The sequence below is a fragment of the Ictalurus furcatus genome, chromosome 22 (genome assembly GCF_023375685.1).
Source record: "Ictalurus furcatus strain D&B chromosome 22, Billie_1.0, whole genome shotgun sequence".
In the NCBI taxonomy this organism is placed as follows: domain Eukaryota; kingdom Metazoa; phylum Chordata; class Actinopteri; order Siluriformes; family Ictaluridae; genus Ictalurus; species Ictalurus furcatus.
In genome coordinates this window covers 4184235-4202619 of record NC_071276.1, presented here as the reverse complement: position 1 = coordinate 4202619, position 18385 = coordinate 4184235, and the positions used below count along the sequence as shown (strand labels likewise).

The 18385-nt window shown below is 39.4% G+C and overlaps 1 protein-coding gene across 1 annotated transcript in view; it reads right to left on the bottom strand.

Annotated features, from left to right (window-relative positions):
- LOC128625631 (transmembrane channel-like protein 2-B) overlaps positions 1 to 16041 on the bottom strand; it is a 36711-nt gene extending 20670 nt beyond the window's left edge. Inside the window, exon 1 of the mRNA XM_053654116.1 lies at positions 15012 to 16041. The gene's annotated coding sequence lies outside the window, so the exon portion shown is untranslated. The remainder of the gene's footprint in view (positions 1 to 15011) is intronic.
- Between the last annotated feature and the right edge of the window lie 2344 nt (positions 16042 to 18385).

Here is an 18385-nt window from a genome sequence, read left to right as displayed (position 1 = left end):
ATTAGCAGATTTTTAAAAATTATTTTTTTATGTCTCTTTAATTAGTCAAACACATGTCTGGTTATGTGGACATAGCTCGGCCTGATGAATAATTCAGGTGGGAATCGGACACCAAGGCACAACCTGTGCAGCCATTAAAACCTTTTCCTTCCTAGAATTATTGCTCTGTTAAGCTGACCTTCACATGTTGGTTATGTCCAGTCTCTTTTTTTTTCTTTTTTCTTTCTTTTAAGTGTTAGTGACTTCTGCGTCTTTTCTAATGCAGATAAGACAATGATGTACTGTAATTCTGATAAGTTTATAATGTAAAGCACTTTTAAGAGATGATCCTGGAAACAGACAGATATGGGGAATTAATTCTCTGCCACAAAATCACTTTTATGACAAAGCCAAATAACGCCTTGCTGCACTTTGTCCACAAAGCCATTGGTCATTATATATTTGTGCAGACTGCCTATGTTTGTGTGTATGTGTATATATGTGTATACAGTGCTGTAAAAAAGTTTGCTGATTTCTTCTGTTTTTGTGTATATCTCATACGGAATAGTTTTAGATCTTCAAACAAAATACAACATAAATCAAAAGCAACCGGAGTAAACACACAATACAGTTTTTATGTGTTTATTTATTTATTATTGAAGTTATCCAACACCTATCACCCATGTGAAAAACTAACTGCCCCCTTAAACTTAAAATTTGGTTGGCCACCTTTAACAGCAATAACTGTAACCAAACACTTCCGATAACTGGAGATCAGTCTTTCACTTACTTCTAGGACTAGGACTTACTCCTATGATTTGGATCATTCTCCCAAAAGGTTTGAGGATCATTAAGGTTTTGTCGTTGGCTCTTTTGTGACTTCCTGGATGAGTCATTGGTGTGCTCTTGGAGGAATTTTGGAAGGTCGTCCACTTCTGGGAAGGTTCACTATTGTGCCGAGTTTTTTCCATTTGGAGATAATGGGATAATTATTTGGAGTCCCAGAGCCTTTGAAATAGCTTTGTAACCCTTCCCAGAATGATGTATTCAATCACCTTCTTCCTCATCATTTCTAGAATTTCTTTCAAATTTGCCATAGTGTGTTACTGAGTAAGACCTTTAAACCAACTTCATGCTGTTGAAAAAGTTCTACTTAAGTGTTGATTTGATTGAACAGGGTTTGCAGTAATCAGGCCTGGTCACGTCTAGTCCAGCTGAACCCCACTTTGAATGCAGTTTCATATATTTGGGGAATTAGTAACTACGGGGCAAATACATTTTCACAGAGGCCCATTTGGAATTGGATAACTTTTTTTGCTTCAATAAATAACATTATCATTTAAAAAACTGCATTTTGTGTTTACTCAGGCTGCCTTTGTTTTATCTTAGATTTTGTTTTAATTTCTGAAGCTATTTAGCAGGAGATATACACAAAAACAGGAAATACTTTTTCACAGCACTGTATCTGCTTATTTGTACATATGCACTCACTCTCCAATATACTGGGTGACTAGTCTGTCTGTAGGAATGTTTGCCAGGTTCAGCATCCCTAGGGAAGTGTGACCTACAGCCAGATGAGAGAGACTAGGATTTGAACCACTCCCACTGGAATGGCCAATCCTCTATGCTGGCCAGCACACGAATGGTCCCCCTCTGGTGATGGGAAAGCTGTTATATGTGACGTATTATACAAACACTGAGGCCCTGGGACAAGCGGTCTTACATCAGAACTGCATTTCATCATGCAGTTCCCTAAGAGCGCCTCCAAGCTTCCCAGGATGATCAAGGTGTCCACGGCATTTTTTTCAGACTTAAATTTGAAGGCAGAATTTAATGTGTCCTTCTTGGCAAATGCAATCCCACAATGCAACAAGAATGAGTTTCTTCAGTGGAAAATAGGCTGGAAGATTGTGCTACGACCATGACCAGACAAATGGTCAGATTTTTCTGCCCACCAAATTGAGCTTTACTGGATATTTATTATGGAGTCAATACATGGCAAATAACATAATTAAGAAGATAAGTGGCATCACCTTTATCAAGAATTAATTAAAGGCTTTTATTCACGTGTAATGGTTTGTGAATTAAAACAATTCATTGTTCAATTGATTGCTTATTGTTTTAGTCGGGCTTTTAGATGGTAAATGGATTCAGTCTAAGTCAGATCCTTGTCAACAACTGCTTTCGAAAGTGAATGAATAAAGAAAAAAAATCTCACTTGTCTTAGATTAATAGTTAATGATATATGCCAGTGCATTTTGCATGAGTGCCTGCAATGTTAATCAAATGTATGCACAAAGTCCCTGATGAATAAATGGCAATATTGCATAAATTTAACACATAGCTGTTGACAGTCATCGTTGCTCATATTTTAGAGCTCATGAACCATTTTAAATATGTGGAAATCATGTAATTACCAAAGGATGGATACAAAAAAAAATCAGTACACACACAGGGTAATCAGTACTGTAAATGGTACACAAGGGCAGGCCAAATGACGTAGTCAAGGCCATCAGACAATTCATGGGCAACATATATCAGTCCTGCCAAATCTCTAGCAGTGGGGAAAAGGATCTATCTATGGGACACAGTACACCATCAGAGATAACAGTAGATTTGGAAACTCCAGCAGTGTATATTTGAAAAGCATGGAAACAATGAGCACAATGTACCTCAGGTTCATTCTGTTTCAAGCATTCAGATACCGCTCTCTATACACCTCGAATTAACTTTATCAGAGCTGGAAACGGGATGTACTTATTACATTGGACCATTTTAAATATTTTTACATGAATCCAGGTGTATTTACTTGTAAATGTGTGTCTTATTAGAACATTTGATGTTTCCACTGAATTTGTATTTGTGTTATTTTTGTTTTTCTGTGGTGCACTGTTGAAAATCCACTCTGGATATTTTTAAGATTTTTCTGCCATAAAGCAATTACTTAAATACTTTTTAACTGGGGTTATTTGTTTATTTATTTATTTATATATTACAGATATATCAGGAAATGGAATACACCTCTAAAAGTGTTATTGTAGATTGTTTAGTCTGTTTAGAGTTTGGTCATTACAGATTAGATCATTTTCAAAGAAACATTTATGTACTGAAACCTATTTGATGAGGTTGAAATTTAATGAAAAAAAGAAAAAAAGAAAATAATTAAATGAATAAAATAACAGAATATATAATAAATTATATTTTAAAAATATATATTATTAGGTCATTTAATTTTTATACCAATTGCATCCATACCATGAAGTCATAGGTAGTCCCAGACAGAGTAAATCCTGAAAATAAGCTAAATACAGTATTTCTTTTTCTTTTTTAAAATCCAACAGAACTGAATCATTTTAAAAGTTAAGGGCAGTGTTTTAGGGACTTTTTACTTGTTTTTAACTCATTTTTAAAAACTCATTTAGGGATCTAGATAGCGATCCAGATTTCTGCTTTATGACAATGTCTATTATTAACGGTGATAATCATCATCATCATGATCATCATCATCATTATCATCTTATAGAAAAACTTTCACATACAAACCAAGACCTCAATATATTGTTGCCATATTTTAACTTATTTGATCACAGAGCTTCATAACTGTCAAAGAAAAATATAATGCAGCTACTGGGTCTGTAGAGAGAGAGACATGTTCTGGTGTAGTCATCTCTGAGATCAGACAGGTGAAACTTGACTAAAGATGTGGCAACAATGAGGCATAGAGTGCACAGGGTAAGCCAAGACCTCAATCTGTCACTCACATGAAGGCTTGATAAAGTATTGTTAGTCTGAGATCAAACACAGCTGAGATACTCTATCCATAACGACAAATAAATATCAGGTTCGACTGAAGAAGTAGCAGGTCAGTTTGTTCAACAGGTAAAATTAATATACAATATTATAATATAATGTTGGACACAATAAATATACGTTTGAAAAGTGCTTTAAGATTCCAGGAAGCCTGTGTGGCAATTTATTCGAAATGACTTTATTCAGAACAATGAAACTCTCTCCCTGAAGAAAAAACAACCTATCACTGTCACTAAAGCTTCCTTAGCTCCTGTTTGTCTGTTTATCTCCTGCTCTTGCTCTGCCCTCGTCACACTCCTGGATCATTGTTGCCCCATGTCTTTAGTTTATTTGACTTATGTCATGCTGTTTAATGCCCTTTAAATTAGGGGTGCTGGAAATTTAAGCAGAACACGTGTGCTATGAGGTTATACGCTGTCTTTGGTCATCTTTTGTGACATTCTTGCGATTTGCTTAGGCAATTACTTTGTACTGTACCTAGTTGAAATAAATTTCGCATGACTGCACATCAACCACAACGTCAAATATGAAAAAATAATGACAATTAAAAAAAAAATTTTTTTTACAGAAAATAAAAATACTATTGCTGACACTCAAACTTAAAAATGTTACTTTTTTTTAATCTAAGTATTATTAACATGTATTTGTTTAAGTAGGTTTTATTATTATTATTATTATTATTATTATTATTATTTTAGCAGTTACCTGAAAGTTAGCACGCTCGTTTCCTGTATACTTGAAGAAGCACATATTCCAGAGTTCTTACACTAATCTGCTATAAAGGTCACTTTGTACGTGTATAATGTCTGATGGTCCTTCATCTGTTGATCTAAACAGTTTATCATCCTCCCTCTACTTTAGCCATTAGTGAAAAGAGACCACTACAAATACTATCACATGATATCTTTCATGCCATTATCCCTGCTGGGTTGAGAATGGACCAACACCCAAATAATAGTTAGTTACTCAGCTTTGTGGTATCTTTTGGCCAATGACTGTATAATAATATTCATTTAATTCTATTTTATTTACTCTTTGTACATATTTTTTTTTTCAACTACGTACACAAAAATAAAGCTACATATAAGCTATTAAAGTGAATTATTAAACAGGATAATGCATATATGTTGTCCAAACTAATGTTCAGTTATGTTGCAATTTAACTTATTTATTAATTTAACATATTTATTAAAGCTATTTATAATAAAGCTTGTCAAATAATGTCTATGAATGGGTATTAGTTTATTTGATAAAGCATTAAGTTACAGCAAAGTAATTTGTCATCTTAATTAAAATTAGTAATATCAATGACATTTATGTTCCCCTACAGTAATGACCTGTCTACCACCCAACAATGGGTACAGGGGTAAGGGAGAGTGCAAACAAAAATACACATGAGTATGTATGTATGTATTTGTATTTGAAAAGTTCAAGCTCAAAGTTCGAAGGTGATAATGCAAGTCTTTGTCATGCCTGGCCAGAAAGGAATAGTTTGACATCATTATCCATATTTATGGACTCCTTGTTTTCATTCACCTTGTGCCCCCTAAATGAAAGCTCTTGTTTACCCAGACAGATAACACAATCAATCAGTCTAGTCAGTATTTCCCTATTTTTCTAAACTGTTTTGTTGTGGAGCTCCATTTCCCTTTGGATTTGTTCACTGAGTTGTAGATCCGCTCGTGTGTCTCAGAACATTTTCAAAAACACCATTGCTTGCAAGTGTCTGTATACTGTAAGAGTATGTATGTATGTATCTGTATACACTGAAAAAAATAACTTGTGGAATTTACTTGATAAAATCCTTGTAACAATTTGCATGAGTACTTTTTTAAAGTAAATTTTATTGCTATAATATACAACTCACTTGCCAGTATCAAGTAAAATCTACTTATTACTAAACTTAACATTCATGAAGATATAAAGTAAATAGTAATTAAATATATCTTCTAAATTAAATATAATTATTTAAAGTAATTAAGTAAAGTCAATTTAATTTTTTCAGAGACAGGAATGTTGCTGTCAACAAAATATTAAGTAAATGTTACTACTTACTCTTATGAAGTAAATACTAACTACGTTTTTTTCTGTTTGACATTTTCATTTACTTAGTTGTATGAAGTTATATTGCTCCCTATAATTAAGTAAACATTACTCATTTTCCTTTGATAAATATTACCAATTAATACCAATCATTTCTTTGTGTATTTATCACAGATCATACAGCTAAAATACAATTAAACATTAATTAAACAATGTTTAATGTCAACATTAAACAACAATGAATCATTCACATATCCTGGTAAAGTCTGGAAACATGTTTTTAATGGTGCATTCAGTAAAACCTCAGAACGTTTGGAACGACAACTGTGTCCCAGAGGACTGGAGACAAGGGAAACAAGGGAAATCTCCAGAAGCAAAAATAAATAAATTTAAAAAAATATCCAACCGTGGCATGACTGGCATTGATCAATAAAACATGCATACCTCCACAGGTATAGAATGACTATTTTTGTTTTATTGAAAAAGCATGATTGAATGTTAATTCAAGTTCTGCTGTTCTGTAAAACAATTCAATCTCCATTCACCAACATGAACTGAATTTGCTGCAGTACATTTGTTTTGAATCCAGAAGGCTTAAAATATAGAAGGGCATATCACATAACAAGAACAGGAGGTGAGGTTTTAGCCTGACAGAGCTAGGTAGAATTGACATAACCAATATTCTGAATAGAAATATTTTTTAGAATTAGCCACATTAACAATCAATGCCTCTTACCTGCTTGGTCAAATCCATATCAGTGCCTCATCCACCCACTTCCACCCCCACTCACTTCCACTTCCACTCCCACCCAACGTTCCTGTCTCCAAATATACTGTATCAAAGTTAAGATAAAGAATAAAATGTTAACTTTTTCTTTTCCCTTTATCTGAAATAAACACCTATGACAATAAGACCAGGTGCCTTAGTTGACAAAACATTTCAGACAGACAACTTCCCACATCTTTATTAGCCAGGATGAAGAACTTTAAGGCAAGGTGCTAATTCTGAGCAGAACAACATCACTAAAGCCCCACATTACTATTTTTGTCCAGTGCTTTACATACTATTAGGGCCATGTGTTTATAATGAAAGGGATACTGATATTCACACTGGCACACAATACATTATCATTCCACTGTGATTATGTTTGCATCTGTACATTATTTTTGCATTAAACCATCTTACAAACAGCAAAAAAAAAAAAAAAAAAATTTTTAGTCAAGTCAAGTCCTGGCCATATTTGACCCCATTAACAGTCTTTTGGAGAGTCAAAACTGAAGAAGGCCACTGCAAGTCTGTGTGTCTTGACAGTGAAGGTACATATAAGACCAGCTGCTGCATGTGAGAGAAGGGACCAATTGTGCCGACAATGTCAAGTTGTTGTTATTGTTATATGCAAGATGGAAAACTGAGTTGGGGTGTGCCAGCAGCCAAGATTGTACAGTACTTGCCATGGTGATAGCATTTAAGACAGCAACTTCCATTTTACAGCTTGTACTCTTGGGGACAGCTTAATCCAATCCAATTCTAGGAAACATTTCTGAAACATGAGGTTGAGGGAATAAATCAGCCCCATAAGCAGCGCGCAAGCTTTATCAGTACTGCCGCATCCTGGCAAGCTCTCCTTGCCTTCAGGAACGATGGATACATCCACTGGATCTCCTCTCCATGAACACCATGGATGACCAGGATCTTGAGGATGTGTTGAGTGGCATCACTGTGGCTGTCCTCCTGTATACCATATACAAGAAAAATTAAGACAATTCTACTGAGAAACAAATAAAAATAGAATTGCTTGAATCATTTGAAGTGAATTCTTTATCAGGGCAGAATGAACACTTTCATTAAACACGACCATAATTTAATATAGTTGAGATTACGTTAAACTGAGTGAAACCTATTTTACAGTGAGCCAGAATTAGTAAAACATTTTTAGAACATGGCATAAGATGGCTGCACTCCACAGATTGTAGCTCCCAAATGAATGTTGTGTGAATATTGCATTGTGCGCCTCTCTTACTTTAGGGTTAATTTGTGCTTTAAATGGTAACACAAAATTTTAAAACGTGTCATTTAGCAGACAATCTTAAAAATTTTCTTGCCGAGGTACAATATGAGGCTGTGGATAATAGTTTCACATCTCATCTCTATGAACAGATTAATATTGTGTCAATACTTAACCATTATTCATACACAATGAACTGTCAAGAGAAAATACAAAAACATACATGTGCAAGGAGCAGTGATTAGAGTGAACAAAGCAAGAGCCACGTCTGGAAAGATGGATTATGATGGGGCATAGACGGACACTGCTTCCTGTTCCTGTCTGCCTCGCTGCTAAGCAGTTTGCATTTGTAGCTGTCGAGCTGTATTTTGAATCTGTACTCCGTTACCATTCTGTGCTGTTTAAACTGCTAAATATAATTCCAATATTATCATATATTAAACATGTAGCATCTCAAATAATCAGAATTTTTAACATTAACATTACATTAGTCCTTTTACTTGTCTGTCGTGTGTACCGTCTCTTTTCTCTTTTTCGCTTCATCTTCTACAAGTCCAACAAACAACTAAGGAAGGTGGAAACCAACTAATAACCACAGAGAGTCATGGCTTCCTCCCTTGTTGTTACTTGTACTACATGCTACATGTTTAGTATAGCTTCATCCATCATTGGGGAGGATTTCATCCAGCAGTTCAGTGACCATAACCTGCTTTAAGCTACATGACCACGCCGCATTGGGAAGTGACCAGAGCATACTGCATCAGACATTGTCTTCACTAATTTACACACCTCTACAACGTTACTCTTATTAACCTCTGACTGATGAATGCGTACATCATTAGCTTCTACATGAATAACTATCTCTGAAACTTGTGCTTGCCTAAGGCCCTAAGATTACCTGCTACGTCCAGTGCCCTGGCTCTCAGTATAGACCTAACTAAAGCTGCTGGAGCCCTAAAGGCCTAGCTAATTTCTCCTGCCTTAAGATAGAGTCTCCTATAACCAGAGCTCTTTCAGGTTTTTCAGCGGTTTCTTCACTGAGGAGAACAAACCTGTTGGACACGTGAAGTGGAGAGGAGTGGTGCTCCAGTGGGTGAGCCTTAGCGTTAGCTTTGCAGTTATGTCACCGAGTCGTCACCCATTCGCACCCACTGTGAGGGCTCTAATGCCGGAGTTGGGGGATTGCTGTCTCCGTCTGAGTCATCCAGACGACTTTCACCTATAGAAACTACACTGCTCTCATTCTCACGCTCACTAACCCCCTCTAGAGTCTGGATGTGCACCTCTAATGCTGCAATCTTCTCTGTTAGAGTTAATATACATTTAGTACATTAAGCTATTACTAACAACATCCTGCACTCAACACACTGAACATCTGCCAAATTTAGTGTTTAACATACCTTAGTCAAAGATTAGTTGCAAGGGCGTAACCATGGTATGGACACTGGGGGGGTCCAAGCCCCCCCCAAATCCAAAGTTTGATGCTGAAAATTCGCATATTTAGAACATAGTTGTAGGATTACAGTTACCATTTGAATTCACGTGATTTCTGAGTGATAGAAGCTCCCACAGCATGGGGAAATTGTAGGGTACTGTGGACGTTTTGTGGGCAGATGTATTCTCTGCTCCATAACCTACCATGGAACCTACCACACCAAGTAGAGGCGAGCTAAGATGTGTGCAGGCAAACCACAAACGCTAAAACACGCAATCACGACTTTTAAACAAACTCAGAAAGGATGGCTACCTATGAAACTAAATTCAACACTAAATATGTTGTAAATACAATTTCCCCACGGATAAAGATTCCAAGCAATGCTGTGCTGCCTGCATTGTGACCAGGTACCATTATTTTCCCAGAAGAGCAATGACTGACTTAGATGATCATTTTAATTTGATAAACTGAATATTCTGTTTGTGTAACTGGTGTCATTTATTATGTTAATGTCATCATGCTGTTTAGCTTGCTATGTAATAAGTGTACAACATGTACAACAATATATAGTGGTAACCTGAAATGTTAGCTATGTAAAGGGTACTGGAGTTTTCTTTTCTTAATTTTAAAAGACAAACTGCCATAACTAGTTCTGAATGTTTAACTACAATATGGCCACAACTCAGACATTAGTTCCATATCTCTCGTTGCCAAGCTAGCACATCTCAGTATTATGCTGAGCCTTATATTTGTAAGATCATTTAGTTGTCCTTAGGCCAAATGTAGTGTAAAGGAACGAAATGCTCTGCAACTTTCCTCACTTTCACTTGCATTTATAACAGTCTGTCACGACATGAGGGTTCACAACAAACTCGGCGGGAGGATATGCAAGCGAGTGTAACGTTAATGGTCAAAAACTGGAACTGACGTTAGCCTAGCCTACTTCGAGGGTGTGCAGATATTAAAAGTTAATTGACGTTCTTAAGAACAAACCAAGCCTTCTATACTAAGCTAAGGTTACCTACTATTTAGGTATCTAGTTACTTACTGTCTGAAAAAAAAGCTTGCATGCTCTGCGGCACTTTTCTACGCTTGGCTGCCGTCTCCCTTTCTTACAGACTGAGCTGCTAAAATATATCAACGAACTTGCGTTGAGTATGGGTGCAACCAAGTGTACAACTGGAGGGGGTGCACACACCTATTTTCCTTAACAAACGGAAATATATTAAAAAGGAATAGACATAAATAAATAGAACAGATGAAGAAAAGACAGATCCATTGGCAGGGTTCATTAAAGGGGGACATCCATCCATCTTCTATACCGCTTATCCTTCACTTCAGGGTAAGGGGGAAACCTGGAGCCTATCCCAGGGAGCATCGGTCACAAGGCGGGGTACACCCTGGACAGGGTGCCAATCCATCGCAGGGAACACTCACATACACATTCACATTCATACACTACGGACACTTTGGACATGCCAATCAGCCTACCATGCATGTCTTTGGACTGGGGGAGGAAACCGGAGTACCTGGAGGAAACTCCCGCAGCACAGGGAGAACATGCAAACTCTGCGCACACAGAGCCACGGTGGGAATCGAACCCCCAACCCTGGAGTTGTCAGGCGAACATGCTAACCACTAAGCCACCGTGCACCCTTAAGGGGGACATTAGTATTTCCTCAACATTGGGGGTAGTACACGATCCCCCTAAACAATGCGTGGTCACGCCCATGATTAGTTGACTTTTTTTGACAGATCCGATGTGGACGGATCCTGCTTGCTGTCTTTAGTCAAAAAACAAAAGCGTTCTTCAAAAAAATTAAAATACGGTAGAAGCGAAAGTGAAATTACAACAAATGAGAATGATGGCACAAAATGAATAATGAAAAAGAAAGGAACAGTATAATTTAAATGCCGACGCAAACAACAAGATCCAGGCAAACAAATCGAAAAAGTCGGAGTGACAACCTCAGCCGAGTAAGGAGGTGGACCGCCATCCCCAGATGGTCAAGGGGGCAGCATGATGTCAGCGGTGGTTGCGGGGGGTGAATTCACCAGCTAGGGAGGGTGGGGTGATGGATGACGCCCTCAGCGGTACAGGGAGGCCGCGCGATGCCCTCAGCAGGAAAGGTTGAGTGGAATATTAATGAATAATAAAAACAGAGCCTGATTTTTCAAAAAACCCACATCCAAACCAAAATGGCTGACTTCCTGTTGGTCTGAGCTAACGACTGTCATTTTGAAAGTTGTCCCGCATCATGAGAGCAATATATGTAGTGAGTTTGGTGACTGTAAGTAAAACTAACCCCCCCCCCCCACACACTTTTGTCAAAAGGTGGCGCTACAGAGCTCCCTCTCCACGCCCGTTTCTAAGGCTTTGCCAGTGTCTAACGACTGACAATTCTGATGCGTGTCATTTGAGCCTCAAAAACAAGAGCCCCAAAAACAACCAAGAAGATTATTAAAGTTTGATGCATTGTCATGGCAACAGTATTTAAGATATCAAGAATACTTTCACAGGTCTTCATCTGCTGTATTTTGACATTGTTCTGATGAAATTTGAAGCAAATCGGGTAAAAATAAGAGGGTGATTTCAAATCATTTTGAAAAGTTACACACTTCCTGCTGCCAGTTGGTGGCGCTATGATTCACAATAGTTGCATCCATGTGATCGGCATCTTTCAACAAATATACAGCTGAAGTTTCATACAAATCAGTCAATGTATGCAAAAGTTATAATACACTTCCTTTTTAAATTCTCACACCATAAATTCGTTTCAATGCCACAGGCAAACCGCTCGAGATATCAAAAATCTGCTTGCACTTTAGCATCTATAATGTCTTTTGTTTATGATGACCGAGTTTGGTGGTGATTGGATGAATTCCCTAGGAGGAATATATCAAAATCCGGAGCATGCACTTTTCAAACAACCCTAAATAGCCGACTTCCTGATGGGCGGAGCTAATGACATACAGTTGTTCAGCCCGATGAGATCTATATGTTTACCGAGTTTCAAATATATAGGTGCTAGTTGTATCCAAGATTTCAGTTTGCTTTAAAGGGGGCGCTGTAGAGCCCCCCGCCATGCCTGTGTACCAGCTTTTGCCCGGCCCTAATGGCCACGGATTCCAACCGGTGTCTCAATTATGAATAGTTTTTGACGAGCTTAAGGGCCCCCAAAGCCCCTGAAAACTTGAAGAAAAATAATAAATATACCTGCAAGCGGCAATGGTGGATTCCTGCTCCACTAATGACTTTGTACTGATAACACTACTTTACCATTTTTTGAATTTATTCCTACTGTTATAACATTAATTTGATTTAATCTGTGCTGCTATAACCGTATGTTGCAACACACGGTCTCCCAGCAAGGAGAGTGTCACGCCAGAGTACATGGAACTGACTGGCCACCCTTCCTGTCATTCCAATTTCCCCAGTGGACTGACATAGACCTCCCGGATCCGAATTATGGATTGTGTGACTACCCGAGACAGTTCATGTTCCACTGCCAAATGTACTTTTCAAGTCTGGCGAACCCCAAGCCGGACAAAGGGCAGTGGCTTGGGTTCCTTGTGCAACGGCTTTATGGCCCGGCCTACCAATGGGCACAGCATCTGGCCAGTACAGGGGCCAGTGCCCTCACCCAAGTAACTCAGTTTGCGGAACTATTTTTAAAGGAGTTTGGGAATCCAGGGCAGAACTGCAACCTGGATGAACTCTTGAGGGGAGTAAGTGCAGCGGGCCAGCATGATCTGCCTTTCCATACTTACTATGAGTGGATCGACAGGGCGGCCTCCACAGCTCAGCTTCAGCCCCCTGCCGACAGGGCAGTGGTGGAGGTGACACAGACCTGCAAGACCGAGGGCTGCTGTAAAGAAGTCTCAGTGTTTAAGTCTCAGACATAGTCTCAGGGTGGGTTGCACCAATAATGATTAAGCTTAAATCTAGATTAAATCAAGGTTTATCTAATAATCCTGTTGCACCAAACTTTAAACCTTGTTTAAAAATAAGCAGGCTTACATTTAAACCATCACTTTAATCCTGGATTTAATTTCACAATAAACCTGGATTAAATATGATCTTGTTGCTCCATCATTTTAAACTCAGATTTAAATTTCAGTTAGGGATTAAATTTAAACTTGTTATTGAGGAGGTTAAATTGTCAAAATGGAAGCACTTATTTGGTGGATTGGAGAAAATGAAAAAGAGTTCAGAAAAATAAGTGACTGTCTCAACCCTGTTGAGTTTTAGGATGGTGCTGAACATGTACCGATTCAGCAAGTAAACTGTGATTAGATTAAATACAAAAATTGAACCTGCAATTAGACATAGCAGTGACCGAATGCAGCCATACTGCCCATGCTCCAGCTTTTAATAGCCTTGCGCTTTTACACTACTGGTTGTTTCCAAATGGTGGATGGGTTTGAGTACATAAATCAACTTTGAGCAGAATTGTTGGAAGAGTATCAGCAGCAGTTGCAGCTTGGAAAAATCAGTTTATAAGATTTGCCCCAACAGGAGAAACATCTGCTGGATTTTATAGAAGAGCTGTTTTTCCTGGACTTATATTAGCAATTAACTGTGCTCACATTCCCATTCAAATCCCAGGTGGAGAAAATGGAGAGCTGTTTCTCTCCTGTGCTGCATCTCCTGTGCTGCATCTTTTTTCACTTTCAATTTGAGGTTTTCCCAGCAGGCTTTCACATTATTAAGATCTCACTTGTCTTTAATCCCCACAGAAGCATTGAAATCAGCAGTTAGCTGGGCCCAGGCATCTTCATTCAATTTAATTCTCATGTTATCTGTCCTTTTGTCTTCGATTTTTGCTCCATATTGCTCCATTAATTGATATAATAAATGTTTCATGGCTTGTAAAATTTGACCTTTTAATACACTGCACCATTTTCTCGGCCTGTATCAGTTATGTGAATGAGCAGTTAATAACAGCAGTTATTTTTGTTTAATTCAAATTATAAAGAGCAGTTCCAGGGAGTGTCCATTGGTCCTAATGACTTGTCCAGCTTCTCTGATCAGTTTATTCAGCCTGCTGGCATCTCCTGCCTTAATGCCAGTCCCCTAACACAGGGGTTCCCAAACCTTTCCAGTGCAAGGCCCCCAAAATGGCATTAAACACATTAAAAATACTGACCTCTGAATATATCCCCCCCCCCCCTTTTTTAATTAATAATTACATGTTATATCTTTACATTATGTAGCACTTGTATGCCCTGATACAACTTTATTGAGCTACTGGACCAGTTCTAGGTTCAGATGGAGTGGGGTAACGGTGAAAAAATTAGACCAGAGACCAGGTACTTTAAATACAAAAGCCGGCAGTGACTGAAGGTCAACAAAGACAATACATTAAACAGACATCAGAACCAATGAATAGTCCTGCAAATAGCAAAAGGTAGGTAGAACCCACTTTAATCCTTTTTTTTCCTCTTTCCCTTTCCTTCACCTAGGTCACAAATAATTTGGTTTACCTAGCTTATTTTATTAGATTAGACTGGTCTAAGTATCTTATTTTAGATTAATAGGGTGTGCCTATTTTCTCTTTTTTATCCCTTGAGTTAACTCTTTTTTCCTTTCCTTACAGGTGAGAAAACATTTATGTCATTTCCAAATTCAAGTAAAACACTCTTGAACCTTGAATCATAACATTCACAATGATGAAACAGAACACAATGTTTAGTAACACACATTGTATCCAGTTCAAGTTCAGTTTCACATATACCTTCAAGTTCAGTTCAGCTCAGTTCAGCTCAGCTCAGCTCAGTTCAGTTCAGTTCAGTTCAGCTCAGTTCAGTTCAGTTCAGTTCAGTTCAGTTCCAAGGAAAAAAATTAGTCCCAACACTCCTACCGCTCTGGCAGCGAGTTTACCGGCGTCCCATCATACACAGCAGATCCTCTCTGGCACGAAGAAGCCGAGTTGTCTCTAGAAAGTTTGTCCATGGGTTTGGCTCGCCATCTTGTATCCCGTGTCTGTGTATGTGTGCTTAGTCCCCACACGCGGCAGACCAAAGTCCAATTTCAAACAGGTACAAAAACAAAAACAACAACGAAAAAACCTGACCAAAAACGTTGTGGTTTTCTTGTATTTAAGCTTCATAAATGCCCAAGCAGGTAAGTATTGTTTTTGAGCTTCTAAATCAACTCTTCACAAAAGGTTTTAACTTCTTAGCTTGTTAGTCTGTCTGCTTCTCCTCTCCGCTCTCTGCTCAGTGCTGCTTCAAAATGGGCCAATGAGTCTCTTAAAGGGGAAGCGTCACCACAATTCCTTACAGCCATACTTCTATTTGTTTCCATTAAATCACTGTCAAACTGTTTTTGACCATTCGTAATTGTTTCTTACATGTATGTGTTTTAACTGATTAGCTTATTTATGCATTTTATGAATTATTTATTGGTGATAATTCAATGTGGGTTACATCTACATTACATTAGGAATTGATTGTGTGTGTGGGTTGTCTGAGAGTGAGAAAGAAAAAACATACTAGTGGGAGGGATGGGCACACCTAATTGTTGAGGCCCCTCGGGCAGCCCCTGGCGGCCCCCACTTTGAAAACCACTGCCCTAACACACTGTGGCACAAGGTTCTTTGTCCTTGTCCTTTGTCCTTGTTCTTTGAAGTCGTAATAAATGAAGAGCCGTTTGGGAGCCGAAAGCCAGCTCCTGTTGCTGATCCAAATTAACTGGCTCTATAAAAAGATCTGGAATTCCCATCACTAATTTGTGTACAATATCATTGATTTCTATACTCATCTATAAGTCCTTATTTTTATTATAAATTTTTTTTTTTAAATTTTTAACATTTACAATTGTACAGTACAGTCATATTCAGAAAAAAATACCGTCACGGTACTGTCACATACCGTAGGGAGCACGGAAGCAGAAGCGGGCGGCAGGATCAATACGTAGGTAAAGGGGTGATCAAAGTTCGTGGTTGCAAGGCAGGCAGAGGTCAGGCAATCGGCAAACAAAACAATAGGGGGCAAAGCAGAATTCGTAGTAGGAAACGGAAGCTAAGGTCAAGGAAACTAAGCGAACAAACACTAGAAAACAACGGCTTGGAAAACGACAGAGAACAAGTCTACTGAATGTATACTTCGCAAAATCATTGTGATGAAAGAGTCTCTATATGCTGTGGTGTGAGTGTGTGTGAGATTGGTGACAGGTGTGTGTGAATAGAACTCCGGGGAAGGTGAGTGCATGCGTGTGTGGGAGGTGTGTGTTGCTTCTTGTGAAACTGAGTCGTGGCTGGAATGGGATATGACAGAACCCCCCCCCAAAGGGCTCACTCCGGGAGCAAAGTTCTTTCTGGGTCTCCCCCGGGGTCGTGGACCTGGAAGATCAGGATGAGTTGCATGGAAGTCCTTAATGAGTTGTGGATCCAATATGTCTTGTTTTGGAATCCAGCACTGTTCTTCTGGTCCGTAGCCCTCCCACTCGACTAAATATTCAAGCCTGTACCTCCTGTGCCTAGAGTTGATGATATTCTTGATTAAGTAAGCTGGTTGTCCATCGATCTCCAGTGGAATCGGAGGGGTTTCAGAGGGCACTTCCGTGGCTAGTGGTCCGGTGACAACTGGCTTAAGACGTGATACGTGGAAGGAGGGGGCGATGCGGCTCTGTCGTGGTAGATGCAGACAATAGGTAACCTCATTGATTTGTTTGAGGATCTTGAAGGACCGAGTGTATCTCGGTTTGAGTTTCTTACAGCTATGTGGTTGTCTTAAGTCCTTGGTGGATAATCATACTCTATCGCCGAGTTGGTAACATGGATGCTTACTGCGGTGGCGATCAGCTTTGCGCTTGTATGTGTGTGTGATCCGTCTCAGGCGCTGGTGTGTGTCGGCCCAGACTTGCTCAATACATCGGAACCAATGGTCTACTGCAGGTGATTCTGTGGGAGTCGCATTCCAGGGAAATAGTGGAGGTTGGTATCCAAGTACGCACTGGAATGGGGTGAGATTTGTGGCAGAGTGTTGGAGAGAGTTTTGGGCATACTCGGCCCATGGCAGAAATTTGCTCCAATCTTCGCGGTTAGAGGCACAGAAAGTTCGGAGGAATCTGCCTAATTCTTGGTTGACCCGTTCCACTTGGCCATTAGCTTGTGGATGATAACCTGATATGAGATTTATGGTGATTCCCATGTTTTCCATAAAGCTGGACCATACCCTGGAGGTGAATTGAGGGCCCCATCGCAGACTACCTCCTCCGGAATGCCGAAGTACCTGAAAACATGTTGAAATAGTAGCTCAGCTGTCATAAAGGCGGTGGGCAGGGCATGTAGTGGAATGAAGCATACTGACTTTGAGAATCGGCCCACACTGACAAGAATGGTTGTGTTTCCCTGGGACTTGGGTAGATCGGTTACAAAATCCACAGATATATGTGACCAGGGGCGTTCTGGTAAGGGTAAGGGCTTGAGCTTGCCAGCAGGAAGTGTCCGTGGTACCTTACTTTGTGCACACGAGGAACAGGATGCCACCACTCTGTGTACTTCCCTTTCCATATTAGGCCACCAGTACTTTCCCCGTAGCAGATGGTATGTGCATTGTGCCCCTGGGTGACCTGTACCGACTACCGTGTGGGCCCAGATAATGAGTTCCTGTCGGTAATGCTCGGGCACAAATAGTTTTCCTGATGGACATGTTTCGGGAACTTGTGACTGGGGAACGTTCTCTAATTCTTGATCAAGTTCCCACTCAAGGGCACTGATGATACATGAGGGGGGAATGATGCACTCTTCGTGGTTATTCACAACTTCTGTGTGGTCCAGATGAGACAGGGCGTCGGCTTTCGTGTTCTTGGATCCTGGTCGGTATGACAGGGTGTACTGGAACCTGTTAAAAAATAGTGACCATCGGGCTTGACGGGGTGACAGCCTCTTTGCAGTGCGTAAATATTCCAAGTTCTTGTGATCTGTGAATATGACGAAGGGGTGTGTAGCTCCTTCCAACCAGTGCCGCCATTCCTCCGGGGCTAACTTAACGGCCAAGAGTTCTCGATTGCCCACGTCATAGTTTCTTTCGGCGGGTGAGAGCTTACGTGAAAAGAAAGCCACAGGATGGAGTTTTGGCCTTTCTCCGAAATGTTGTGAGAGAA